Source organism: Hordeum vulgare, chromosome 2H, assembly GCF_904849725.1.
Source record: "Hordeum vulgare subsp. vulgare chromosome 2H, MorexV3_pseudomolecules_assembly, whole genome shotgun sequence".
In the NCBI taxonomy this organism is placed as follows: domain Eukaryota; kingdom Viridiplantae; phylum Streptophyta; class Magnoliopsida; order Poales; family Poaceae; genus Hordeum; species Hordeum vulgare.
The window spans coordinates 455,073,232-455,095,283 of NC_058519.1; positions in this window are offsets into that span (position 1 = coordinate 455,073,232).

Genomic DNA, 22,052 nt, shown 5'->3' on the forward strand with positions numbered 1-22,052 from the left:
AGGTATAGAGATATCGACGATCGAATCTCGGGCAAGTAACATACCAATGGACAAAGGGAATAGTATACGGGGTTCATTGACTCCTTGAAATCATGGTTCAACCGGTAAAGATATATGTAGAATATGTTGGAGCTAATATGGGCATCCAGGTCCCGCTATTGGTTATTGCCTCGAGAGTGTCCTATTTCATGTCTACGTAGTTCTTGGACCCGCAGGGTCCGCACACTTAAGGTTTAGTGACGATTTGGTATTGTTGAGTTATGAATGATGCTGACCGAAGGTTGTTCGGAGTCCCAGATGAGTTCTCGGACATCACGAGGAGCTCTGGAATGGTCCAGAGGTAAATATCGATATATGAGAAGTACCGTGTTGGTCATTGGAAAAGTTCGGACATCAACGGTAGCGTACTCGGAGTGTCGGAAGGGTTCCGGGGGTCCACCAGAAGGGGAAACCAACCTCGGAGGGACCACATGGGCAATGAGGGATGCGAACCAGCCCGTGGTGGGCTGGGTACACCTCCCCACCTAGGCCCGTGCGGCTGGGCTCGTGGAGGGCCAACCCTAGGAGGTGGTGCCACCCTAACTTGGGTGGCAAGCCATACCTAGGGCAACCGCCCACCTCCACTTGGTCGTCTCCCACCTAGGGAAGGAACCCTAGAGAGCAACCCCTCTTCCCTCCCCCTATATATAGTGGAGAGGGGAGAGCGTTGTAGCAATCCAACGCAACAGCGAAGTCTTGTCTGTCCCATAGATCAGTTTTGTCCCCTAGATCGGTTTCGGTATTGCTTGGCGAAGCCCTGCGGGAATAGTTCCACTACCGCCACCACCATGACGTCGTGGTGTTATGGAACTCATCTATCTCTCCACCCTCGCTTTCTGGATCGAGGAGGTGGATATCATCATCGAGTTGTACGTGTGCTGAACGCGGAGGTGTCGTCCATTCGACACTAGATCGAGATGGATCGTGATGGGATCCCGGGACGGATCGTCATGAGATCGCGGGACGGATCATGAATGGATCGCGAAGACGTTCGACTACATCAACCGCGTTATATACACTTCCACTTTGCAATCTAAGAGGGTATGTAGATGCACTCCCCCTTCTCGTTGATGTTGGTCTTCATAGATTGATCTTGGTGAGCGTAGGAAATTTTTTGTTTCCCATGCGATCTTCCCCAACAGTGGCATCATGAGGTAGATCTATGCGTAGATGACATCATGAGTAGAACACAATGGCATTTGTGGGTGTTGACATTCAGATTGTTCCCCTCCTTAGTCTTTTCTTGATTCAGCGGTATTGTGGGATGAAGCTGCCCGGATTAACCTTACTCGCCCACGTACGAGAGACCGGTTCCATCGACTGGTATGTAACTTTGTTGCATAAGATGGCTGGCGGGTGTTTGTCTCTCCCACCTTAGTTGAATCGGGTTCGACAAAGCGGTCCTTGTAGAAGGTTAAATAGCAACTTGCATGTCACTGTTGTGGTTTTGCGTAGGTAAGAAGAGTTCTTTCTAGATACCCATAGCAGCCATGTAAAACATGCAACAACAAATTAGAGGACGTTTAACTTGTTTTTGCAGGGTATGTTGTGATATGATATGCCCAAATGACATGATAATATATATTTGATGTATGATATGATCATGTTGTAATAGTAAATATCGACTTGCATGTCGATGCTACGACAACCTGCAGGAGCCATAGGGTTTTCTTTAATTATTGTATGACATGCATGTCAATCATTAAGTGTTATGGAATGCTTTACTTTATTACTAAACGATAGTGATAGTAGTAGAAGCATGGTTGCCGTGACAACTTTGATGGCAACACGATGAGGGAGATCATGATGATGGGGATCATGGTGTTGTGCCAGTGACGATGGAGATCATGTCGGTGCTTTGGAGATGGAGATCAAAAGCACAAGATCATGGCCATATCATGTCACTTATGATTTGCATATGATGTTAATCCTTTTATGCACCTTGTTTTTCCTAGGACAACGATAACAATATAAGGTGATCCCCCACTATAAAATTCAAGATAAAATTGTGTTCTCCCCGAGTGTGCACCATTGCGAAAGTTCGTCGTTTCGAATCATCACATGATGATCGTGTGTGATAGACTCTACGTTCACATACAACGGGTGCAAGACAGTTTGGCACATGCGAAACACTCGGGTGAAACTTGAGGAGCCTAGCATGTACACAAATGGTCTTAGAACACAGGAGACCTAAAGGTCGAACATGAGTCATATAGTAGATATGATCAACATGGAGATGTTAACCATTGAAACCACCTCATCTCGCATGATGATCGGACTTGGGTTAGTGGATTTGGATCATGTCACACTCGAACAACCTGAGGGATGTTTAGTTGAGTGGGAGTTATTAAGTAATATGATTACTGAACTCGTTATCGTGAACATAGTCTAAGTTGTGTTTACAAAGTATGTTGTAGAACAATAGCTCGCGTTGTAACTCCCCTGTATTTTTGATGCGTTTTAAAGAAAACAAAGTTGAAAGATGATAGTAGCAACTATGCGAACTAGCTTTGTAAACTCAGGACTGTCCTCATTGCTGCATAGAAGTCTTATGTCCTCAATGCACCTCTCGGTGTGCTACCCCTAGCGTTGTCTATAGATGCTACGAACATCTGACATACATGTTTTTATGACTACATGATAGTTCACTGCGTCATGCTTTACGGCTTAGAACTGAGGCTCCAAAACATTTTGAACGTCACAGAACATATGAGATGTTCCAAGAGCTGAGATTAGGATTTCAGGCTCGTGTCCGTGTTGGGAGGTATGAGACCTCCGACAAGATTCTTTGCGTGCAAAGTAAAGGATAAAATCTTGATCATTGAGCATGTGCTTAGATTATCTGGGTGCTACAATCACTTGAATCAAGTGAGAGTTGATCTTCTAGATGAGATAGTGATTAACATAATTCTCCAAAGTCACTGCCACCAAGCTATTGTGCTTCATTATGAACTATAGCATACCAGGGATGGAGAAGATGATCCTTGAGATATTCTTGATATTTCGCACCACGAAGGTAGAAATGAAGGAGCATTAAGTGTTGATGGTTAGTAAAACCACTAGTTTCAAGAAGGCCAAGGGAAAGAATGGAAACTTCAAGAATGACAAGTGAGTTGTCACTCCAATGAAGAAACCCAAGGTTGAACCCCAACCCGAGACTAAGTGCTTCTATGATGAGGGGAATGGTCACTGAGGCAGGACTGCCCTAAATACTTGGTAGATAAGAAGGCTGGCAATGTCAACATAAGTATATTAGATATACGTGTTATTGATGTGTATATTCCTAGTGCTCCTAGTAGCACCTCGGTATTCGATACAGGTTCAATTGCTAAATGTTTGGTAACTCGAACTAAAAGCTACAGAATAAACGGAGACTAGCTAAAGGCGAGGTGACGATGTATGTTGGATGTATTTCCAAGGTTGATGTGATCACCATCGCATGCTCCCTCTACCTACGGTATTAGTGTTGAACCTAAATAAATGTTATTTGGTGTTTTTGTTGAGCATGAACATGATTAGATCGTGTTTACTGCAATGCGGTTATTCATTTAAGTCGGAGAATAATGGCTTTTCTATTTACAAGAATAATACCTTCAATGGTCATGCACCCAATGTGAATGGTTTATTCTCGATCGTAGTGATACACATGTTCATAGTATGTATGCCAAAAGATACAAAGTTAGTAATGATAGTACCACTTACTTGTGGCACTGCCACTTGAGTTATATTGGTATCAAAAGCATGAAGGAGCTCCATGTTGATGGATCTTTGTACTCACTAATTTTTGAAACATTTGAGATATGCGAACTATGCCTATTGGTGTAAACGCATGAAGAAACTCCATGCAGATGGATCTTTTGGACTCACTTGATTTCCAATCACTTGAGACATGGAAACCATGCCACATTGGCAAGATGACTGAAGGCCTCGTTTTCCACTGAGATTGAACGAGCAAGTGACTTATTGGAAATAATACATTTTGATGTATGTAGTCCAATGAGTGGTGAGGCACGTAGTGGATATCGTTATGTTCTCACTTCACATATGATTTGAGTAGATACAGGTGCATTTACTTGATGAATCACGAGTCTAAGATATTGAAAAGTTCAAGCAATTTCAGAGTGAAGTTGAAGATCTTCGTGACAAGAGGATGAAATGTGTACGATGTGATCGTAGAGGTGAATATCTGAGTTGCGAGTTTGTATACATTTAAGACAATGTGGAAATTGTTTCACAACTCATGCCACCTTGAACACCATAGTGTGATGGTGTGTCGGAATGTCGTAGCTGCGCACTATTGGATATGGTGCATACTATGATGTATCGTATTGAATTGACACTATCATTTTGGGGTTATGCATTAGAGACAACCACATTCACTTTAAAAGCGGCACCATATAGTTCTGTTGAGATGATACCGTATGAACTATGGTTTGGCAAGAAACCTAAGCTATCATTTCTTGAAGTTTGGGGTTATGATGCTTATGTCAAAAGGCTTCAGCCTCATAAGCTTGAACCCAAAGCGGATAAATGCATCTTCATAGGATACCCAAAGGAAATAGTTGGGTATACCTCCTATCTCAGATCCGAAAGCAAAGTATTTGTTGCCGAAAACGGGTCCTTTCTCGAGAAAGAGTTTCTCTTGGAAGAATTGAGTGGGCAGATGGTGGAACTTTATGAGGTTTTGGAACCGTCACTTCAACGACAGAGTAGATGGGTGCATGAAGTTACTCGTGTGGCGCCTACACCACTTGAAGTGGAAGCGGATGATAGTGACCATGAAGCTTCAGATCAAGTTACTACCAACCTCGTAGGTCGAGAAGGACATGTACTGCTCCAGAGTGATACGGTAATCCTGTCTTGGAGGTCATGTTGTTGGACAACAATGAACATACGAGCTATCGAGAAGAGTTGGTGGGCCCAGATTCCGACAAATGGTTAGAGGCCATGAAATCCTAGATAAGATCCATGTATGAAACCAAAGTTTGGACTTTGGAAGAACTACTTGATGGTGGAAAGTCTATTAAGTACAAATGGATCTTTAAAAGGAAAACAGACAAGGATGGTAAGTGTTGGGGATATTACCTATTGGTAACCCGCCCCTAGTGGGCCGGGTCACCAAAGGGGCGACTCGCCATTAGCTGCGTGTCCCATGGCCCAGAAGCTGGATGGCGGTTCGAGAGGTCGTGCGGATGATGGATTACCAAGAAAGCTCCTTATCGTGGGGGACACGGCGACTTAGAGATAAGGAAAGCCACAAAGAGTAGAATGGCAGGACTTTGTAAACCCTAGGGCCTCGACCTGTATATAAAGGCGAGTCCCAGGGAGAGGTCAGGCGAGTTAGAGAGAATCGGGAACTAGGTCAGGTGAGTTACGCCCTCCTTGGAATCGAAACCACCATTAATCCACACATAGCAGGACGTAGGCTTTTACCTCCTCATGAGGGGCCGAACCTGGGTAAATCTGAGTCTCGCTTTCGCTCACCCCCTTCGAGTCGCCACCAAGGTGCGATGGCTCCATCTCTAAGTCCTTTCACGGGGCCATTTGTCGTGAAAAAACCACGACAGTTGGCGCCCACCGTGGGGCTAGCGCACGGTGGAGTTGAGTTCTCGAAGGGAGCCCTACCAGGGTTAGAAAGCTATGCGGTCGGCATCATGACTAAGAGCCGCCGCGGGAAGTATTACATCGACAACTTGTTGTGGGAGCCGGAGACCTATTCCGTCGAATCTGGCTACCGAGTCCCCTTCGGCAAGATCAACGTCTTCATCGGCATGATCAGGATGCCCGTGCCTGAGTCGGACATCTCCATCGACATCGTCGAGCCGGCCAGGTACGTCCTCCCCGTTACACGATGGGACATGAGTCGCCACGTTTTCATCGTTTTACGCAGGGAGACGACACACAAGACGAACTAGCGGGGCAGGAGATCACCCCTGTCAATTCTAATGCCAAGTTATCCATGGGTGAGACGGAATTGATCCACCCTCTTAAGGAAGGACAACTCGGGGGGCTGTCGTTGGCAATGGATCCCGAGGTCTTTGAGAGGTCTTGCCGGCAAATTGCCATCTACATGGAAGGGTCAGCGCAGCCTCAGCAGAATCCAACTAGCAATAACGAGACCGGAGGAACGTCCAAACCCCCAGCGAAAACCATGACGGAGCTAGCGGAGGAGCTCGCCAGCCTCATGGCAACTACGATCACGTCTGAGAATCAAGAGTCTGTCAGCGCCGAGCTAGCTAAGCTGCAGGAGGCAATGGCCAAGGCACAGCGGGACATGGATGCAGAAGCCGCCATCATTGAGACGCAGCAAGCCGCGGTCGCAGCAGAGATGGAGCGACTGAACACCGAAGGCTGGCGGCTCGAGAGACAGCAGCGCGCGTTTGACACCGTTCACTAAAGGAGGCACAATGGGCGCATCCCGGCCGACTTACACCCAACTCTCCTTTTCGACACTCCGCGCACCCCCGGGGCGGGTCCTGATCGGCCTTTACAAACCATCCCGAGGGGAGGAGCGGTTCCACCTCCCAATCCGCCGCCGCCTCAGCCAATGGATGCCCATGTGACTCGGTTCCAGACGCCACGGGGTCACTTCTCGAATCCCGTGGACAATGTGCTGGCAGCGACCCGCCACCTGGAGTCCCTTCCGATCTACGGAATCACCTCGGCCGAGATAGAAGCCAGAAACTTCATCGAGATGCTAAAGACGGTTGTAGTTCAGCACGCAAAGTATTCTCATAGCCTTGATCGGCTACACTCCATGCCTCAGGCGAGTCACACCAGAAGTCTCCATGAGGACTTCCCCGCAGTTACCAGTGGACCATGGCGATTCCCTCAACACGATCCGCTCGGGATGCCTGACAGGCGAAACCAAGATATCGTGGATGCGGCGCGAGCCGCGCGTCAGTTAGAGCCAACAACAGCGGCGGGTCAGGTTTACCCGGCTGGCGTACCGTCACCTCCCGCGCCCCTGGATGCCGGGGGCAAGCACATCGGGGTATCGTGCCTTGCACCAGCTTTGCGCAACGAGCGCATGCCGAAGGACTTCAAAGGGCCACGGAAGGTCCCCAATTACTCGTCGGACCTCGAGCTAGGGTCATCGATCGAGAGTTACGAGCTCATGATAGACATGCTCGATGTAAACGAAGCAGTTTGCTCTAAATACTTCACTATGATGCTCGAGGGGACGGCGCGCGCATGGTTGAAAAACTTGCCGCCCAACTCCATCAACACTTGGGCGGAGCTAAAGGAGCGCTTCATCAAGAATTTCAGAGGGACCTGCAAGCGCCCGATGACCATCGTTGACCTACAGCACTGCGTCCAGCGGCCGGATGAGTCGGCCCACTATTGGACCCGGCAAGAAAAGACAACAGGAAGGTCCCACGGAATTTGTTGCTAATACTAATACTGGCAACGCAAACCCATGTCACAAGAAGCGGGGCTTTAGCGGGAAGAAACCACACAATTACCACGAGATGCTTAAAGGCCCGTGTCCGCAGCATGCCATGGCGGAAGGACTGGTGACTCACTCGTGGGAGGACTGCTATGTGATGCAGGAATACCGGGCGGAGGCGATCAGGAGAGGCCAAGGTGGCGAACAGGGCCAGCGACAGGAACAACCCGGCACGTCCGGTTCACGCCAGGTCACGTTCGGAGGTTTTCCTAACAAAGGACCACATGGCGGGTCACAGCCCAATGCTGGCCAATACCAAGTTCACAACCAGCAATATCACCCGCCGGGAGTGTTCCAGCAACCCCTCCCGCAAGGGGACCCCCAGCAGCAGGAAGATCGTGGCGGGTTCCAGAATACCCCCAAACAATTGAACAGCGGGCAGTACCACGTGTTCACCACCAACACGTGTAAGCGGGATCATAAGGTGAAGCATAGAACTTTCGTAGTTGAGATGGCACTCCCCCGATACCTTCACTGGTCTGAGCAACCCATAACCTGGAGCAGGGAAGACCATCCACCCCGAGTGGACAACCCTGGCGACTTCTCTTTGGTCGTGGCTCCCAAAGTCGGGGGGTACACCCTCTCCAAGGTCCTCATGGATGGGGGTAGCAGCATCAACATCCTATATTTCGACACTTTCTGGCGGATGAACCTCTTGGAGAAAGACCTGATGCCATCATCCACGATCTTCCACGGCATCGTCCCCGGTAAGTCGGCATATCCAATTGGGCGGATTAAGCTTAACGTGGCTTTTGGCACGGAGTCAAATTACAGGAGCGAGTCCCTCCTGTTCGAGGTGGTCAAAATCAAGAGCCCCTATCATGCGCTGTTTGGAAGGCCGGCGTACGCCAGATTCATGGCCCGCCCATGCTATGTTTACCTCAAACTCAAGATGCTCAGACCTAAGGGTCCTATTACCATCCATGGCGATAGGAAGATAGCCCAAGAGTGTGAAGAAGGAGACGCAGCTTATGCCGAGTCAGCCTGCGTGGCTGAGGAGCTCAAGTTTCACCAATCCAATGTTGACCCGGCGGACATGACGCCGCTCAAAAGGCCAACCATCAATTCTGAGTCGCCTCTCAAGTTTAAACCAACAGACGACACCAAGGTTATCGACTTTACGTCGGGCGACTCCACCAAGCAGTTCACTATTGGGGCGGGTCTTGACCCCAAATAGGAAAGCCCGCTCATCGAATTCATCCGTGAGAATCGGGACATCTTTGCATGGAAACCTTCTGACATGCCGGGTGAACCGAGAGAATTTGCTGAGCACCATCTTAATACTGACCCTAAAGTTAAGCCGGTTCGACAGTACCTTCGTAGGTTTAATGAAGAACGTCGTAAGGCGATCGAAGAGGAAGTAGCCCGGCTCCTTGCCGCTGGGTTCATCATCGAGGTTTTCCATCCTGAATGGCTCGCTAACCCGGTCCTGTTGCTCAAGAAGAACGGCCTTACCGCATGTGCATTGACTACACTGACCTCAACAGAGCCTGTTCGAAGGATCCCTTCCCCTTCCCCGCATTGATCAAATTATTGATTTGACGGTGGGTTGTGAACGCCTGTGTTTCTTGAACTCTTACTCAGGATACCATCAGATAAAGATGGCAGTGGCGGATCAGGAGAAGACATTCTTCATAACCCCATTCGGAGCTTTCTGTTACGTGTCCATGCCGTTTGGGGTCAAGAGTGCGGGGGCGACTTACCAGCGCTGCATCCAAAACTGCTTACACAGCCAGATAGGCCGTAACGTCCACGCTTATGTGGACGACATCGTGGTCAGGTCTCACCGCAAGGAGTTGCTCTTGGAGTATCTCAAGGAAACCTTCGGCAACCTGCGCGTCTACTAGATGAGGCTTAACCCCCTCCCCAAGTGTGTCTTTGGTGTCCCTGCAGGGAAGTTATTTTGTTTCTTGGTGTCGGAACATGCATTGAGGCCAACCCGGACAAGATTAAGGCGATTACCTCACTTGGGAAACCAGCCAACATTAACCAGGTGCAGCGTATGGCGGGTCGAATCGCGGCCCTGAGCCGCTTCATAAGTCGCCTCGGGGAGAAGGCCATCCCTCTCTACCAGTTGCTCAAGAAAACTGATCGTTTCGTATGGACGGACGAAGCCAATGAAGCCTTCGAAGTCTTGAAGCGAAAATTAGCTAACCTGCAAGTGTTGGCGTTTCCGGCAGGCAAGGAACCTATGCTCCTGTACATTGCAGCCAATTCCAAAGCGGTCAGCATGGCAGTAGTTGTCAAACGAAAGGAAGAAGGAAAGGACTACCCGGTCCAGCGACCGGTGTATTTCATCAGCGAGGTCATCACCCTCTCCAAGCAACGTTATCCACATTGGCAAAAGTTGGTTTTTGGGGTGTTCATGGCTAGTCAAAAGCTGAAACATTACTTCCAGGAACACCCGATCACGATCGACAGCTCCGCCCCCCTCGGCGACATCATACAGAATCGAGAGGCTACTCGACAGATTGCTAAGTGGGCCATCGATCTTGGATCCCATCATGTGTGATATACGCCTCGGACGGCCATCAAATCTCAAGCACTCGTGGACTTCATCAATGATTGGACCGAGTTACAAATCCCGGAGGAGAGACCCGATCTTACTTATTGGACCATCTATTTCGATGGGTATAGACAACTGGAAGGCTCGGGGGCTGGTGTGGTGATAACTTCGCCTCAAGGTGACAAGTTTTGTTATGTCCTTCGGCTCATGTTCCCATGTACCAATAATGCAGCAGAATACGAAGCTTTGCTCCATGGCTTGCGACTCAGCAAAGAGATGAATCTCACGCAAGTGAGATGTTTGGGCGATTCATATCTGGTGGCGCAGCAGGTTTTTGGCACCTGGGATTCACGGGACCCTGTCATGCCGGCTTACAGACGAGCTGTGTCAGATGTGGCGGGTCACTTCAATGGTTATCAAGTGGATCACGTCGACCGACGGCTTAATGAAGCAGTGGATGCTCTTTCCCGCCTTGGTTCACAGCGTAAGCCAGTTTCACGCAATGTCTTTTTGGATATATTACATAACCCTTCAGTGAAACTGCCTTCGGAGGAAGATTTAGCGGTACCGGACCCCGAGTCTCAACTCGTGGCGGCTCTTCACGCTACTCTAGACTGGGCGATTCCATACATGGCGTACCTCACCAGAGGCGAGTTACCAGTCGACGAGGTGCTAGCTCGCCAAATCGTCTGTCGGTGTAAATCCATGGTCATACACAATGGCGAGTTACACAAACGAAGCACCTCAGGGGTATTTCAAAGATGCGTCTCTTTTGAAGAAGGATGTATGATACTCAATGAGATTCACGCGGGTGACTGTGGTCATCATGCCGGGTCCCGATCCTTGGTTTCTAAGGCCTTCAGACATGGGTTTTATTGGTTGACGGCTCACACAGACGCAGAGGAAATCGTTCGCCGATGTGATGGCTGACAAAAGTTTGGACGCCAGATGCATGTGTCGGCTCAGGAATTGCGGATGATACCAATCACTTGGTCGTTTGCAAACTGGGGGCTTGATATGGTCGGTCCCTTCAAGATGTCTTCCACCAAAAAGACTCGCCTATTGGTGGCGGTTGAAAAATTTACCAAGTGGGTGGAGGCGGGACCTGTTAGCAGTTGTGACGCTGATACGACCGTCAAATTCTTGAAGAAACTGATTTTCAAATTCGGATATCCTCGTAGTATCATTACTGTCAATGGTACTAATCTATCCAAAGGTGCAATGCAAGAGTTCTGTTCGCGAGAGCATATCCGGCTTGATGTTTCCGCGGTTGCACATCCCCAGTCTAATGGACACGCAGAGAGGGCGAATCAGGAAATATTGCGAGGGATTAATCCTCGACTCATGGTACCTTTGGAACGCACACCAGGATGTTGGGTCGAGGAGTTGCCATTAGTACTATGGAGTATCAGGATGACTCCAAACCGCTCCACCGGTTTTACTCATTTCTTTCTGGTCTACGGAGCAGAAGCGGTGTTACCAAGTGACATCAAACATGATTCCCCACAAGTCGCCGCCTACGTGGAACAGGACAACGAGTTGGCACGACAAGACTCGATGGACGCCTTGGAGGAGGAACGTGACTTGGCCGCATCACGATCGGCGATTTACCAATAGGACTTGCAACGTTACCATAGTCGTCGGGTCAAGACCGAGCTTTCCAAGAAGGCGACCTGGTGCTTCGTTTGATTCAAGATCATACTGGTATGCACAAGCTATCACCTCCATGGGAAGGACCGTTTGTCGTTGGCAAGAATCTTCAGAACGGCTCATAATATTTGGTGGATCTTCGCCCAGATCGGCCGACTACAGAGGTTGAGACGACTCGCCCATGGAACATAGCCCATCTGCGGCCTTACTACACTTAGAGCCATGAGCTCCCCCTTTTTCTTTACCAGTTTTCAGAAAATTGTAATCCATGAATTATGAAAGCAATAAAGCCGGCACCCACGAATTTCGGGGTCCTTTGCCGTTTCATCTTTTGAAAGCATGAGTCTTTATTGTTCTATAATTCTCCCAAACATGGACGCTATCAAAGTCAAAGAGCGTAAGTCGCCATGCTGCACTTGCTTCAAAACTGGGCTTTGATAAAGCCAAAGAGGATCAACGTTGCCGGGTTGCACGGTTCAAAGAACTAAGCCGCCTTACTTGTGGGCTACTAGTCCCCAAGTCATTTTGCAGTAAGAGCGTATACGCTTCTGTAATCGTATGCCTGATTTCTTCCTAAATCATAGGTCACTTGGGGGCTTCCACTCATTGAGTTCAGCCTGAATACCCTCTTGGCTAGCGAAAAATTACCGCATTACAAATGGTTATACTGGACTATGTGTTGAACAAGTCGCCACATGGACCTATGTACTCACGTCTAGTCAATCCGTTATTTGGACCCTGAACTCACCTTGGTTAAAACATAAAAGGTACCGGCCAGAGTCAACATGGGAAATAGAGAAACCATTGGTTCATTGAACCTGCTTCACACAAGCTTGACTCGCGCCTGATCAGCTTGTCTAAAACAACAAGGCATTTTTGCAAAAGCTGCCTAAGGGTAACACTAGAGTTTTCCAAACTCGTCTTATCCTATCGAAACTCACCGAGTCAATAATTTTTTTTACTTCTTGATTACAAGATCACAAGGTTTCTTAACATATCTTTGACCCGGCTTTGATTATAAGTCGCCCCGACTCATTTTTTGCCATAGCGTGGGGGCTGATTTATTTCTCGCCATAACTCGGGGGCTAATTTATTTCTTGCCATGATCCAGGGGGCTGGTTTATTCCTGGCCATGCCCTTACTGACTCGGCTGCTGTTTTTCCTAACATATCAGGGAAAAACTTGTTTGTAAGATTGTGACATTCCCTGGTTTATCAAAATTGCAGGCGAGTCATGCATAGAATCAAGGACTACCAGTGGTTCCATCAAAGGGTACTACGACCTACTTGGTGTTTCACAAACACTAACAAGGCTATTACATGGCTCGCATGGCCAGAATGAGTGTCATCCACCAGTGAAGGAAGGATCCATGGGCGACTCAGGCCGCCGCCGAGTCACCTTGCCTTGAGCTCTCCCCTCCTTCGATTCGTAAGTCGCCCAACTTCCAATTACACTTGGATAAGGCAACGAACTCGTCTTCATCGTCAAGGAAGAGAGATAGGTCCATGTCAAGATCAAAAGGATTCTTGGGTCAGCTAGGAACCAAGCTAGCAGTTTCATATGAAGGAGGCGTCACCTTCTTTTTCCTCTCGTCATAGGCAGCTTAGTATTTGTTCAAATCTAAACTGGCTGCTAGTTGAGTCGCTGCATAGCGAGATTCTACGATAACTCGGTGATAGTCCACCTCGGTGAATTCTGACCCGTCATACTTCAGCTCGGGGTAGCCGGCGGCTATTTCTTCGGTTTTGAGCTCAGGGGCGTATGCTAAGCACCGACTCAGGGTGTACAAAACTCCCTTCCGGGCGGCTGACCTTTTTAATTCCTCTATCTGAGGAGGCAATGTAGACAGGAAGCCGAGCATCTGCTTGATGGTCATCACTGGTCCCTTGTTGCCCATCACTGCCTTGATCGTCAGCACGCCCCCGGTGTATAGCTACTCAGCGAAGGTATATATAGCTTTTAAGTTAAGCAGACAGTCGTCTAGAAGATTGGCGGCTCGTGCACCTGCAAAGGGCACATCAGTATTGGATAATTTTTTATACCAGATTAGTTAATCAAACAGTCAAAGGTTACCACTTACCAAACATGGCGACTGTCATATTGGACACATGCTTCTTTAAACCGGTTAGCTCTTGCTGGGAGGCTTCCAATTTTTCCTGAGCCTGCTGAGCACGCTTAAGAATGGCGGCTTGATCGGCTTTGGCTTTCTTCTCAGGTTTTTGCTGGTCAGTGATACGTCTTCAACGTATCTATAATTTTTGATGGTTTCATGCTATTATCTTGTCAAACTTTGGATGTTCTGTATGCCTTTTATATATTTTTTGGGACTAACTTATTAACTCAGTGCCAAGTGCCAGTTCCTGTTTTTTCCATGTATTTGACCCCTTTCAGAGGAGATTTTGAAACGGAGTCCAAACGGAATAAAATCCCCAAAAAGAATTTTTCCGAAACGGAAGAAGATCAGGAGACTTGAGAGCCAAGGCAGGGGGCCCCAGGGGCCCCACAAGACCTCACCCCGCGGCCAGGGGGAGGCCGCGGCCCACAGGCTTGTGGGCCCCTTGGACGCCCTCTGCCCTAGGGGTTGCGCCTATATATTCCCTAAAAATCCCAAAAAAAATCAGGAGATCATCGAAAGTACTTTTCCGCCGCCGCAAGCTTCTGTCTCCGCAAGATCCCATCTGGGGAACGTTCTGGTGCCTTGCCGGAGGGGGGGTTCGGACACGAAGGGCTTCTTCATCAACACCATGACCTCTCCGATGATGTGTGAGTAGTTCACCATAGACCTACGGGTCCATAGCTAGTAACTAGATGGCTTCTTCTCTCTCTTCGATCTTCAATACAAAGTTCTCCATGATCTTCATGGAGATCTATCCGATGTAATCTTCTTTTGTGGTGTGTTTGTCGAGATCCGATGAATTGTGGATTTATGATCAGATTATCTATGAATCTTATTTGAGTTTCTTCTGATCTCTCTTATGCATGATTTCATATCCTTGTAATTCTCTTCGAGTTGTGGGTTTTCACTGGCCAACTAGATCTATGATTCTTGCAATGGGAGAAGTGCTTGGTTTTGGGTTCATACCGTGCGGTGACCTCACCGAGTGACAAAAGGGGTAGTGACGCACGCATCGTGTTGTTGCCATCAAGGGTAAAAAGATGGGGTTTTCATCATTGGTTTGAGATTATCCCTCTACATCATGTCATCTTGCTTAAGGCGTTACTCTGTTCGTCATGAACTCAATTGTAACATCCCAATTTTCGTAATTGGAAATGTTTTACATTGTAGCTAAGCATCTATGCATAAGTGATTGAAATAAATTTAGCACGTGAATTGCCTTTCGTCTTTTTGATTTGCATTTCCATTTTTTCCTCGCGTGAGAAAAAGCCCGGAGGAATACTCCCTTGCACGCAAGAGAGAGAGCAGAGGAAAATGACCCTCCAAAGTGCGGGCAAATTTCTGAAATGTTGGAGCCAAGAAAACCCAAAGATTATTTGCAAAAATAAATAAAGCAAATTTGGGAATTTCTGAAAAAACATTTTTTTAAAGTTTTTATTTTTGCTTTGGAAAAATGTTATTCGGGTAGAGAATATTTTTCTGATTTTTTTGGTATGTAATACCCTATATTAATATTTTGATTTATTTCCTTTTTATTCGTTTTTATTTTCTGTCTCAGAAAAAGTTAGAAATAGGAAAGTTTTTTTTTTTTAGCAACCGCCCCCGAGCGCCATATAAGGCTGGGCCGAATCCCCACAGTCCTGGGATCGAATCCCCTAGTTTCAGGTCGACCGACCCCTCCTTTCCCTCCTCCCTCTCACTGCCCAGTGGGCCACCCAACCGAGCCAAGCTCTCTCGCGGCCACCCTTCTTCCTCCTCTTTCGTTATTCCCAGACCGAAACCGAGCCTGCTTCGAGCACGGGATTTCTTCCCCGATTTCTACCTCTCTCCCTTCCTTAGCTCTCCCCCTCCTAGCCTATATAAACCCCGCACCCCCGGCCGACCCCGTTCCCACCTTTTCCTCGCCGAGGCGCCGCCCCTAGCCGTCGCGCCACCGCTCGCTGGCAGCCAAGCTACTGCACCACGTCTACCCCGCCCTGGGAGCCCCCCCCCCCCCCCGAGTCCCTCTCCGCCCGCCGACGCCTCCCCGAGGAGGAGGAACCCCACCGCCGCCGCTCCGACCCCTCCAACGCCCCGGAGCCCCCCTTCCCCCTCGCCGGCGACCCCCCTCGCCGGAGCTACTCCTCCCAGCCACGGTACTCCCCCTCCCCTCTCTGTCTTTGTTTTGTTTTCTTATTAGCCGTTGGATCTTAGCTATAGGGTGTAGATTAGATCTAGGGATAACTCTTCGATTTAATTTAGAAAACCAACGGTTTTTAGTTCACTTATGTATTTAGCCAGCAGATTTTGCTTAGCCTAGGCCGTTTGCTCCAAACTTTGAAACAAACGCCCTCCAACATGCCACGTAAACCCCTATTTTTAGTACTAGTTAGTTTTATTTTTCTGCCTGTTTACAAAAAAACAGAAAGTTTCTGTTTTGTTTTAGCCACAACTTTTTATCCCGAAGTCCAATGACATTGATTCTTTTTCCAGTAGCTCACAAATTTCCTTTAGTTTTTAAAAACATATGATTCGTCTATGTTTGAATTTTTCAAATATAAGTTAGAGCAGATTTAGTTTAAACCTTGTTTTGCCTATTCCAGGAGTTTGAAAAATGATTTTGAGTTGATTCTTTTTGGTGCTGATTCCTAGTGATAAAATCATACTGTGGTAGAAGTTTCAAAAATTTTAAAGTATTTTTAATGATGTTTTAAACAGAAACAAGTTTCTGCCATACCGGCGTGCGTTGAATTCTTTTGCTTAGACTTTAGCAATCCTTGCATGTGATGTTATTTTTTTTTACTTGTGGCTTGATTGAAGTGCTTATGGTGTGCTTTGTGTTTGTATCGGTAGATCATCCGGAGTGCGAAGCGTGTTACTTAGAAGCGCTCTAGCAAGACAACTATCATCAAGGCAAGTCATTTTGATCATGTTATTTTACCTAGGTTTTCGATGCATGGTAGATCACCTTTCTTTGCCCAATTTCATGCTGCCTAGGTACTTGGAAACTTTAGTGTAAGTTGTAGTATCATGTGATAGGAATACAACAACCCCGACACTTGGCCCCGGGACGACAATATCTTAATGCTATGCTTGAGTAGACGGGTTATCGGTTGAGTGTATACCACGAGTGATGCGAGGTTGATATAATAATCAAGACCGGCTAAGACAAGATTTTCAAGATCTCGGACGCAATGCAACTCTGGGTGAAGGACGGTTGATCGGCTCCCTGGAGAACCCAGTGGATGCCCGGGATGCTGGAGAGGCCATGTCATCCTGCGGAAAGCTTCACCCAGGCTCGAAGAGACGGACGGAGACTTCAAGACTCAAGGCTTACCTGCACAGCCACAAGTCATTATGGGCTCTGGCTTGGTTGGACAACGCGGCAACTCTGGACAGGCGGTGCTAGCAGATGTAGACGAACGGTAGGAATGGATGGGCACCGACAGGGATTCAGAGGGACCCGTTGAAAGACCATGTTTTGATCATCTGGTCTTCAAACACCCTGAAGTGCGAGGACATACATGGAGGTGATCAAATCTTGTGGGGAACGTGTGCAAAACTCTGCAGAGTGCCCAACCTAATCGATTAGCCGTGTCCACGGTCATGGACAACTTGAGCCGAAGGCATTGAATTTCCCCTGAACTCTCGACACAACTTAATAATGATGTGGGTGTTAACAACTATTCGGGTACGGGAATTGGTTAGCGGAACCATCTCGCTAACAACAAACAATGTAGTAATATTTTGCTTCAAACCCCTCTTGTTGTAGGATAAAACTGGCTTTATGCAAAACTTAGCCCCACCGGCCAAGTATGCATGTAGAGATAGTTGATTATTATTTTACTCCTCTCTTTGATGACTTGCCGGCATATTCAATATGCTGACCTACACGGCTGCAACGTATCATGTTGCAGAGTACTTTTCCGACCAGGAGTGAGGCTACGATCTACGCTCAGCGACATGCCCTTGGAGTCGGATGGACTCATCTACCTGATGCTTCCGCTTAGTCTTTGTTAGATATCTCATGAGTTGGCCTTCAGCCACTTTATTGTAATCCTTTATTGTAATAAAGTACTCTTTATGAGATTTCGATTAATAAAGCTGTGTGATTGAACTCTTGAATATATACATTATGTACTGTGTGTGTACCAGCATGATCTTCGGATGGTACGGAAACACCAGAGGCTTGAGTCGTCTTGAGTCGGGTCGCTACAGAAATGGTATTCAGAGCACACGCTGACCTTAGGACGTAACCTCTAGGAATGGAAAAGCCTTAGGAAGAAAACTATTTTCTCTTATGTCTATAAATCTTCTACTTCCTCTTCTGATCATTTCTTACTTCTCTCCGATTTTCCAATGTTTAGATGGCCACCTTCATCCATGTTAAGTTCACGGAGTTTTGCCAGCCCGACACCACTATGCCGTTCGGAAAGGAGCTGGTGCAGATCACCAAGGATTTGAGGATTGCTCTACCGACTATCACAGGGAAGCCAACTTCGTCTTACCCGGAGGATTCACGCTACAGGATCGAGGTGCATATTCCCGGAAGAAATTCCATCCGCGCACTGAGCCGATGGATTTCAAGTTCATCGCACCCAACTGGATTCTCGGAAGGGACATGGCGATCCATTGTGCCCTCGGACGTATCAAGGAAGGATACAAAGGCTGCCCTATTTCTCCAGACCTATTCATCGTATCCCGGAGAAACGAAGACGGAGAAATCATCTCAAGCAAGACCAAGGACGCTCTCTTGTCTTATGCTCAGACCTTGGAGAAGTACAGCGGGACGCTGGAGCATCACGTGATCAAGGACGCAAGGAAGATCAAGCAACTGTCACTCCGCGAGCTTGAACTAGAAGAAGCAGCCCGGGAAGCCCACTATGAACATGAACTGGAGGTGAAGGACTTTCTGGAGCGGATCGAGAAGCTGAAGACTCGAGTTGCATACCTGGAGGAGGAACTGGACATGGGCGAGAACCTTCATCCCGAAGGAGACGTAGCCCCCTTGATCAGCAACGACGAGGACTATGAAGAAAGCTCCACCGAAGGACCCGTCACCATGCTTTTTTGAGGAGGACACTTAGACTAGACCACCAAATTTACTTTATCGTTATACGTTTTAGGCCGATGTTTAGGATTATCGACTTTGGTATCCCCGTGTGAACCTTTGTGATGATATTGAATAAAATGTGTGGTGTGATACTTGTGTGTTGCATTCATATGGGTAGTGTAATTCCTCTTAGACCATTGTTCTATGCTAATCTCACCCCTCCACAAACATCAAATGCCTCCGAGATGGGCCCCTACCTCCAACTTTCCGCCAGAACTCACCCAGTTGATCCAGCAACAAAACACCCTGATGCAGCTGATCATCCAGAACCAGAACAATAAGAACAACCGTCACCCACCCCAGGCCGACAACCTCACCCGTTTCTTGAGGTTGAACCCTCGAACTTTCTCCAGCAGCATTGAGCCCATTGTGGCAGATGATTGGCTCCGCAAGATGGAGCGTGAACTTATCACTGCTGGTTGTACTGAAGCTGAGAAGGTGCGTTTTGCCACGCATCAACTTGAAGGCCCTACAGCTGTTTGGTGGGAGAACTACACCACCACTTATACCGTTGCTGGAGTCACTTGGGAGCAATTCAAGCAAGCCTTCCGCATCGCGCATGTCTCAGCTGGTGCAATGAGTCTGAAGAAGCGTGAGTTTTGCAAGTTACGCCAGGGGAATCGCTCTGTGGCCCAGTATGTTGATGAATTCAGCATGCTCGCCCGTTATGCACCTGGAGATGTGGCCGATGATACGGCCAAGCAGGAAAAGTTCTTGGAAGGACTCAATGATGAGCTAAGCATTCAGTTGACGGTAGCCACCTTCAACAACTACCAGGAGCTGGTTGATAAGGCCCTCATCTTGGAGGGGAAACACCAGCAGATGGAGAACCGCAAGCGGAAGTATGGGAATGGAAAGTTCAACTCCGGCACTTAGCAGAAGCCTCGCTACACCCCTTATCCAGGGAATACCGGGACTGGATCCGGTAAGTTTGGAGGACACGTTCAGCAAAACCACCCGGTGCACAACCATGGAGGCCACAACCATGGAGGAAATGGGAACCACCGCAACAACAACAACTTCAAGAATGGCGGTACTAGCACTCAGCAGCATTCAGCTCCAGCTCAGAAGGATCTGACTCACATCACTTGCTTCAAGTGTCAGAAGACGGGACACTATGCCACTGAATGTCCCCTGAACAAGCAGGGGAATGGAAACGGCAACGGCAACTCTGCAGCAAAGAAGCCCAATCCTTTTCCTCGAGCTCAGGTGAACCACATTGATGTTGAAGAGGTCTATGATCACCCCGATATTGTGGTTGGTAAGTTTTTGCTAAATTCACATCCAGTATTGGTACTTTTTGATTCTGGTGCAACACATTCATTCATATCAAGGGTAGTTGTGGAAAAGTATAGTTTGCCAACTAGAACCCTCAGCCAGCCTATTAAGGTCAGTTCCCCAGGAGGCATGATGACAGCCGGGATAGGATGCCATGCTTTGAGTCTCAACATCGGGAACCATAATTTCCCACCGACCTCATCGTATTAGAGTCCCAGGGATTGGATGTAATCCTAGGCATGGATTGGTTGGCCAAGTATGAAGGGAATATTGATTGTGCCCTTAAGTCTATTTTTCTCACCACCCCCGAGCAGAAGCGGATTAAGTACGTGTCTCAGAGCCCGACACGGAGTAAGCGAGTAAACTCTCTCACGGGAGTAGTCCAGGAGGAAGTACCGATTGTACAGGAGTACCCAGATGTATTTCCGGAGGAATTGCCGGGCATGCCACCCGATAGAGAGATTGAGTTCTTGATTGAGCTACTAACCGGAACAGTCCCGATATCCAAGAGACCCTACCGGATGCCCGCAAATGACTTGATAGAAATCAAGAAGCAAATTAAGGAGTTATTGGACAAAGGGTATATTCGCCCAAGTTCTTCACCTTGGGGAGCCCCAGTGCTCTTGGTTGAAAAGAAGGACAAGTCCTTGAGAATGGTTGTCGATTATCGTGCATTGAACGATGTGACCATCAAGAACAAGTACCCCTTGCCGATGATCAATGATCTGTTTGATCAGTTAGTTGGAGCTCGCGTATTCTCCAAGATCGATCTTCGATCCGGGTATCATTAGTTGAAGATTCGTGAACAGGATATACCCAAGACAGCCTTCACCACTCGGTACGGCTTGTATGAGTACACGCTCATGTCATTTGGACTGACTAATGCTCCGGGATATTTTATGAATCTGATGAACAAGGTATTTATGGAATACTTGGACAAGTTTGTCGTGGTGTTCATCGATGACATACTGATATTCTCCAAGAACGAAGAGGAACACAAGGAACATCTGCGTCTAGTTCTGGAGAAACTTCGAGAGCATAAGCTACATGCAAAGTTCAGCTAATGTGAGTTTTGGTTGAAGGAAGTCGGATTTCTCGGACACGTCATCTCAGGAGAAGGAATAGCACTGGACCCTGCCAAGGTCGCAGCAGTCACCGAATGGATAGCACCCACTTCAGTCAAGGAGATCCGCAGTTTCCTCGGACTTGCCGGATATTACCGGAGGTTCATTGAGAATTTCTCAAAGATTGCCAAGCCCATGACAGAATTGTTGAAGAAGGAAGCCAAGTATATTTGGACTGAGGAATGTGAAACCAGTTTTCAAGAACTGAAGAAACGTCTTGTTACAGCCCCAGTGTTGATATTGCCGAACATTCGGAAGGATTTCCAGGTTTACTGTGACGCTTCTCGTCAAGGACATGGAGGAGTGCTCATGCAGGAAGGCAAAGTAGTAGCCTAGGCATCCAGACAGCTCAGACCTCATGAGTTGAATTATGCCACACATGACTTGGAACTAGCAGCCGTAGTGCACTCTCTCAAGACCTGGAGACATTTCCTGATCGGAAATAGTTGTGATGTCTACACTGATCACAAGAGCCTGAAGTATATCTTCACGCAGAAGGAGTTGAACCTCACACAGAGGCGATGGCTAGAGTTGATCAAGGACTATGACATGAGATTACATTATCACCCAGGCAAGGCAAATGTTGTAGCCGATGCGTTGAGCCGCAAGAGTTATGTGAACACGCTCACAGCTGGAGGATTACCCCAGGAGTTAGTCGATGACCTCCGAGAGCTCAAATTGGAGATAATTCCAAGAGGATTTGTTGCCACACTGGAAATTTAGTCCACCTTGACCGAAAAGATCCGCGAGGCACAGAAATCAGACAAGGAGATAGCTGAGATTAAGTAGAAAATGAA